Source organism: Macadamia integrifolia, chromosome 8 (assembly GCF_013358625.1).
Source record: "Macadamia integrifolia cultivar HAES 741 chromosome 8, SCU_Mint_v3, whole genome shotgun sequence".
In the NCBI taxonomy this organism is placed as follows: domain Eukaryota; kingdom Viridiplantae; phylum Streptophyta; class Magnoliopsida; order Proteales; family Proteaceae; genus Macadamia; species Macadamia integrifolia.
In genome coordinates this window covers 9,139,208-9,147,212 of record NC_056564.1, presented here as the reverse complement: position 1 = coordinate 9,147,212, position 8,005 = coordinate 9,139,208, and the positions used below count along the sequence as shown (strand labels likewise).

Here is an 8,005-nt window from a genome sequence, read left to right as displayed (position 1 = left end):
AAAAAAAAAAAAAAAAAACCTGAGGAAAGATCGGTATGATCTATACCATGGATTTAGGGGAGTATCTGTCGGTTTAACCTCTTTTTTTTAAAAAGTATTTTTTTTTAATTATTTTATCCCTTAAATGATGCTGATAATCGATTCGATCGGTCAAGGATCGAAGATCTGTCTCAGCTGATACGGCCAATACGAGACCAATATTTGAAATCATGAGCTATACTTGTTGGCTTAAAGTTAATACATAACATATGGTTGTAGTCATGGGATTAAATTCACCATATTATTAAGAGTACGAAGGTTGTCTTCGATTTGATTTCTATTTCTATTTCTACAACCGTCCGGTATGATATCTAGGTTCCTATTGTTCAAAATGACAGAATTCAAGATAAATGGGGCTGAAGTTGTTTCTAGTTATTGCACACACAACTTTTAATAAGCGCCTGTTCATAACGGTTAAATTGATCTTTCTTCCCACCCTTAACTGGAAGGGAGAAATTAGGAACCAAAGCATGAACCCTAAGGGCTCTCCCACCAGCTTTCAAATTTGGTCGGGCATTTTCCCCCACTCCGGGAGGAATGCATGGATGCAAGCCTGCACCAACTAAAAATGAAACAAGGGATCCAGAATCCATTCTCATGTATATCATATTTTAGAATCTGATACAGTTTGTAGTTTTGAGTCCTGAGTCCTGAGTCCTGACTCGTTTCTATTTCTTAGAAATAATTTATCAAAAATAAGAGAAGAATAGAAATAAAAATGATAACAAAGAGGCCGCAAGACTAATGTATATGATTGCACTCTCCTCCCCTCCCTAGCAAGCTCCTTTTTGTCTGATTGGTTCCGGGTAAAAAATATGTAAAACAAAAAGTGATCCAAGTAAAACTCCTTCCAAAAAGGGTGTCATCTCTTCTCAAACAATGGCGGAGGCAGAGGCAGAGGCATTTGGCATTCCACAAGGTTTACTGTATGCTGTAGACAAGGGTTGGAGTGTTCGTGAAGTATGGTTCTCACACAAACCACTCCTTCAACTCATACCTCAACCCTCGAGTTCCAGCTGGCCTCTAATCTTGTTTGATTTTTTTTGTAGTTATACTCTCAGTTTGGCTATCTCTGAATTGTGTATAATGACATATTAACAACTCCAGCTCTTCTATGCTTGTCAGAAATTATGCAGTCTCCAATATGTCGGTCAGTAAATACGTTGGACTCTTATGATGTACCCCTTAATAGTTATTAGTCTTTTCTACATTGAAAAAAAAAAAAGTAAAACTCCTTCCTCGTTGTAGTGATTTGACTGCATTTTCTTTTATGCAGTATTTTTTTATATGGAAACAAATTGAGCTTCAAGATAATTATGCTGTGTAAACACTAATGGTAAAAATATTTCCCCTTGTCTATAGGCATTATGCGAATAATAACATTGTTTTGGACATTGCTTCAGACCAGTTTCCTTTTTGTGGTGTTAGCCCGCAGTATGGGATGCTTCCATGTGTGCTCTCCTTAGTCCCATCTGACATAAAGGATCACATGTCTTTCAAACTTCATATTTCCTAAAGATATAAAGGGATAAAGAACTCTATCTATGAATGAAATCTATACTAGTGCTCCCTTGACTATTGAGTCTCTGACTTTCCTCCATCTATGAAAAGATATGTCAATCCCTTGATTGGGGGAGGAAAGAGATATTAACACAAAAAGCCCTAGTGTCAACTGCACTCTTGTGGCCCGTTTGATAACGTTTCAAGAAATACGTTTCTGGATAGCAGTAATGGGACAAAAAGCGTTCGATAAAATTGTTTCGTTTCACTTGTTTTTAGAAATAGAAATTAAAATTTCTACCTATTTATGATTCAAGAAACGACCCAGGCTTGTTTCGCCGTTTCTAGAAACAACTCGTGACCATTCTTTCGGTTACTATCGACTTCCAGAAACATGACTTATCAAGCACCTTCAATTTCGTTTCTATTTCTAGAAACGGAAATTTATGTTTCTACATTTTCTTGAAACAAAAACGGTAAAAACATTATCAAACGGGCCCTCGGACTTAGAAGTTAGAAACACTTCCCAAATATAAATGTGCACATCCAGATATTGAAATCATCAGACCATGATCTGTCACCATTATCAGGTGGGGGTAGAGACATCTTTGAAATTGTTTTAATTTTCTTTTATTTTAACAATTTACCTTTTTTTGTAGTTATACCCATGTTCCATACGGTTCCTCCTATATGCAATCGGCCAAGTATCAAGATCGGCCTATGCTAACACAGATCTGGATCGCCTGCAACAGCCAATCCGTGTCCGATACCTCAAACCATGAACACATCACCTTGGGTCTTCGTCCTGGGATTTTCTATATATACTTCACTATAACTTAGAAGATTCCTACTTCCATCAATTTGGTGGTGAAATTGATGGGTTTCTTACGCTCGTCATGTCTCATGTGCTTAACATCCAGCTGCACAAGTTGTATTCTCTCTCTTGGAAGCGTAACAAAAGTATAACCGAGGTGGAACGACATGATCTTGTATCGGTTTTGTGGGTATTTAGAGTTGATGGGAGTACCAAGTCTAATCCATCTTACCTTGAGGAATAGAATCACTGACGAGCATCCTTTGTGTCCTTGGTCCCACTTTGAGTTGTCATGAATCATGATCTCAGCTAAAGCTTTATCCAAGGAGATAGATAATTGGAATTTCTACACAGAATTTAGATTTACTTATCATTGGTTCTCTCCTCTTATCTTTGATAAATATCATTAGCTCTGGTTTCACATCATGGTGTATGGAGGCAGGTAGATTAGGCTATGCCGACAATCGAAATGAGTGTGAGACGAAGAGTGGCAACACAAGCATTTCAATCACCATCTGTGACCAAATCAGAATATGGGAGCAAACCAAGATGGAAACAAACAACACTACAATGGGAGAGACATGTTCAGCATGATGGCTATCAAAGGTAAAATGAGCAGAATGCAACAGATATGTAAACACCCTACCAAACCCTGCAGCTGTGAAAGGAGGGGTGTTTGGGGGTAGGGATTTAAAAAGGCACACTAGCAGCATCAACCGTGAAAGCAGCAGCCATCTAAAAGGGTCTTCAACTGTCCCCTGATCTACACAAGGTTACTTCAAAACCAATAATATAACAAAAATGCTCAGGAGACAAATTGTGAGTCTTCATAAAGCAGTCAAAATACTAATCTTCCAAAATTGTTCACCCTCCTAATAATGTTGTTCCCTGAACAAAAAAAGAGTCCATGTAACAAACTTCTCATTTGCACAGCACCAATGCCAAAGTAGAGGTTTTACCCGCAAAAAAACCAAGTATTCGACATCTTCAATGAATAATCCCTAATGTTCTCATGCTCTGGATAGAGCATTTGAAGTTGCAAGTTCATTTTCAACAGGTTGGAAGGACAATGAGGAAGCAGCATTTTGTGAACTTCATAGTTCATCTTAAGCCACAAGGTAGGCAGACCAGCTCAACCCAACCATTGGATGGATACTAGCTAAGACATTGGATTAGCCAAATGTCAATGTTGGACTCAACCCCATCATTTTGTCACCATGTATTGAACTTTTACCCTTTATTTTCAGCTGTAAAACCAATGACGATTTTTTGGAAGGGCCAGGTATTTCTTAATTCCCCAACTAACCGTGGGAAAAGGAGGTAACCACTAAGGTCTAAATCAATTTCTGGGCCACAGTGAAGAAGAATCCCGAACATTGATCACTTGAATCACAAGAAATTTTTGCATTGAAACTTAGAAATACAGAATCACTTTTCCATCTCCTAAAATCCATTGACCCTTTGCATTTGAAGTTGCAAGTATCATTTTCGAATAGGGGTTAAAGTGGATGATGCCACAATCTTAGACCAGGCAATCATGGATTTATAGGACTAAAACCATCAGGGTCAGAGGAAGCTGCGGTATTTTACGTTTGCAGCATTGGGTGGGAGCATGAGGTCAGAAATAAACAGTAGAGATTTTGAAATCCATTCACAGCCTTCCTTGAGACCTTCAGGGTCAGAGGTAGCCGCGGTATTCCACGTTTGCAGCATTGGCTGGGAGAATGAGGTCAGAAACAAACAGCAGAGATTTTGAAATCTATTCACAGCCTTCCTTGAGACCTTCAGGGTTTGCTAATAGGTAGGGTGAAAATGATCATCAAAATAGCTATTTTCACCTATTAGAACTTTTATCTAAGGAGTAAAAAGAAGAGACTGAAACAAGCAGTCAGAAGATTTTTGCTGAGGGAAAGAGGGGGTAGGGTGGAAGAAGAAAAGTTCCATGTCGCATTGTAGAACATCATAACAAGGCAAACATAAGTTGTAATGCTTAAATGAAATGGTTGTTATGTAAGACTTTTGGAAACCTCAGAAAGTACTGAACATGAACTTGACTAGTGACACTATGACAGGTTTTTTGGCTATCCTCTAATGCATGATGGGACTATAGCCTAGCATTCAGAAGCCAAACCACTAGGAAAAAAAAATAAAAATTGGAGCCTGTAAGTTGGTTGATTCAACCTTTTGCTAGGGCATGGTACGACCCCACTTATGGTGGACAGCATGGCAAATGAGTGTCAAATTATTGACCCACATATTGGTCACAGGCTTATATGATTTGAGTAGATTAAGTCATTTAGCATCTTAATATCACCTATGGCTCTAAGGGTACTACAGTAGGAATACCATAAGATAGGTAAATTCTGTTTCATTTCATGCTATTATAGTTTTTTGTCACTAACTAACTTTGTTTCATTGGTTAACAATGCTTTTGGAGCATCCAATAATGCCAACAAGGAGTAAGTGATTTATTTTTTCATTATTATTATTTTTCTTTTGGGGTTGGGGTGTGGGGGGGGAGAGAATAACTACCCATATAATATTATGAAAGTACCTAACTCAAATAAGCAGTCACTCGACTCCATAGTTGTCTAGGCGCTGCCTAGGCATCCAGGCGCCAGTTGCTGGATGACACCTTCTGTTGCCTAAGTGCTGCCTAGTTGCCTTCTTGGTGTCGCCTAGACAACCATGCTCCACTGACTTCAAATATTACAACTAAAGGATTATAAAAGCACCCATTGTACAATACATGCTGCAGAGTATATTAAAGATTTGAGTATTATATAACCACGGACATTTAATTTCTGCTCCCTCTTTTTTCCCCAGTTGTCTTTTCCCTTCCCCCTCCAGAAAATACAATGATCTACACCTCATCTACAAAAACATAACAATTTGACTTGTAATAAATTAAAAAGATCTTAATAACTTCTGTATGATATGATAATAATAATTGAATCTTTTCCTCCACCCACTGCTGCCTAGAAATTGATGCAGATACTAGGGTCCTGGATAGCAAAGTGTTAAGTTTGTCTCGAATTCTTGACCCGTTTTGAAGATTGACCCGATCCGACATATTTTGGTGGCGACCCGAATGGGAATTTTTCTGAGATCTGTGATGGAAGCAGAGGGCTTGGGCCTAGCCCATCACTGATATCGTATGGGGGTGCGGGGGCTACGCCCCCGCAGTATGGTTCGACCGGATCGACCGCGACCCGATGGGTCGAACCGCTATTTGGAGTATATATATAATGTACTGTTGCTTGTTGAGAGTCATTGTATTCTAGGGTTTTCACGAAGCTAGGGTTTCAGGGCGAGTTCTTCATCGCCGCTGTTAGGGTGTAATCTCTCTTCTGCATAGTGAATCATCTTCTTCTTCGCCCGAGGACGTAGCACACCACCCTGGTGTGTGAACCTCGTTAAATCTCTGTGTCGTACGGATCTATTGTCTCCTTTTATTCGTATTTCTTGGTGTTTGTTCTAACAAACTGGTATCAGAGCTCTTGGTTACTTCGATCCATGGCTTCAACGAAATACGATATTGATAGGTTTGACGGCAACATCAGTTTTAGTTTATGGCAGGTTCGAATGATGGCTGTTCTCACGCAGCAGGGTTTGAAGAAAACCCTATTTGGGAAGGCGAAGAAACCTGCAACTATGTCCGATGATGATTGGAGCGATTTGGATGATAAAGCCCTTTCAGCTATTCAGTTGTGTCTTTCGAATGATGTTCTACAGGAAGTTCTCTCAGAGAAAACGGCTGCAGAGTTATGGGTGAAGTTAGAGAAACTCTACCTCACCAAATCCCTCACCAATAGGTTGAGATTGAAGCAACAACTGTATACCCTTCATATGGGTGAAGGTACTTCTATTAAATCCCATATATCTGAGTTCAATTCTATTGTTACTGATTTGAAAAGGATAGATGTTAAAATAGACGATGAAGATTTGGCCCTATTATTGTTATGTTCTCTGCCTCCATCTTATAAGCACTTTAGGGATACCATGATTTATGGTAGAGAGACAATCTCTATTGAGGATGTCAAAACGAATCTGCAAAGCAAGCAGAAGATTGATGATGAGTTGACAACTACCAATAAATCTGATGGTGTTGGTTTGGTAGCTAGAGGGAGAACGAATGAAAGGGGTTCATATGGTGACAAAAAGAAGGCTAGATCAAAATCTAAGTACAAGAATTTAACCTGCAATTACTGTAAGAAAAATAAGCATATTAAATCTGAATGCTATAAGCTTTTAAATAAGCAGAAGGCAGGTGGTGGTGCTCAAAATCAACAGAAAAGAGATGATTCTGCAGAAGCCAGTATTGCTGAAGATGAGAGTGAGTCTAATATGCTTTTGGTGACTGATGATAAAGTTAGATCACAGGATGAATGGATTCTTGACTCTGGTTGTTCCTACCATATGTGTCCCAATCGTGAATGGTTCTCCACATACGAATCAGTTCGAGGTGGAGTTGTGTTGATGGGAAATAATGCTTCTTGTAAGACTATTGGAACGGGAACGATCAATATCAAGATGTATGATGGCATTATCAGAACCTTGTCCAATGTCAGGCATGTCCCTGATTTGAAGAAGAATCTCATCAGTTTAGGCACTCTTGATTCAAATGGGTGCAAGTATACAGCTGAAGGTGGAGTCATGAAGGTCAGCAAGGGAGTTCTCTTATTGATGAAAGGAATCAAGGTTGGAAGTTTGTATGTGTTGCAGGGTACTACAGTCACTGGGTCTGTTGCAGCAGCTTCATCATCTATGTCTGAATCAGATGTCACAAATTTATGGCATATGAGGTTAGGCCATATGAGTGAAAGAGGGATGGCAACATTAAGTAAAAGGGGTTTGTTGTGTGGTCAGAGTACAGGAGCAATGGAGTTCTGTGAGCATTGTGTGTTTGGGAAGCAGAAAAGAGTTAGTTTCAGTACTGCTATTCACAGGACCAAGGGAACTTTGGACTACATTCATTCAGACCTATGGGGGCCCTCTAAGGTTGCTTCAAAGGGGGCTGGTGCAAGATACTTGCTTACTTTCATTGACGATTTCTCTAGGAAAGTTTGGGTCTATTTCTTGAAGCACAAAAATGAAGTATTTGTCACTTTCAAACAGTGGAAGAATTTGCTTGAGAAGCAGACCGGGAAACAAATTAAAAGGTTGAGAACCGATAATGGCCTAGAGTTTTGTGAAGGTGACTTTAATGAGTTCTGCAAAAATGAAGGTATTGCAAGACACCATACAGTTGTTAAAACACCCCAGCAGAATGGAGTTGCGGAGCGTATGAATAGAACCTTGTTAGAAAAGGCAAGGTGTATGTTATCAAATGCAGGATTAGGCAAGGAGTTCTGGGCAGAAGCAATTAACACAACAACCTTGTTGGTGAATCGATCTCCTTGCACAGCTATTGAGTGCAAGACTCCAGAAGAAGTTTGGTCAGGTAAACCTGCAGACTACTCAAATTTAAAAGTATTTGGATGTCCTGCTTATGCACATGTAAATGAAGGGAAGTTGGAACCTAGGGCTAAGAAATGCATTTTTCTTGGGTATGGATCTGGAGTAAAAGGATACAGGTTGTGGTGTTCTGATCCAAAGTCTCCAAAATTTCTTATTAGCAGAGATGTTACTTTTGATGAATCTGCTATGTTG

The 8,005-nt window shown here is 39.4% G+C and overlaps 1 protein-coding gene across 2 annotated transcripts in view; it reads right to left on the bottom strand.

The window, feature by feature from the left end:
* Nucleotides 1-2,827: 2,827 nt before the first annotated feature.
* Nucleotides 2,828-8,005, bottom strand: part of LOC122086631 (fructokinase-like 1, chloroplastic) — an 11,649-nt gene continuing 6,471 nt past the window's right edge. The window contains exon 4 of one of the 2 annotated variants that reach the window (XM_042655586.1): nt 2,828-3,111. The gene's annotated coding sequence lies outside the window, so the exon portion shown is untranslated. Of the gene's footprint in view, nt 3,112-5,244; nt 5,359-8,005 lie in introns of those variants that run through there. The other variant, XM_042655584.1, reaches the window with a different exon arrangement.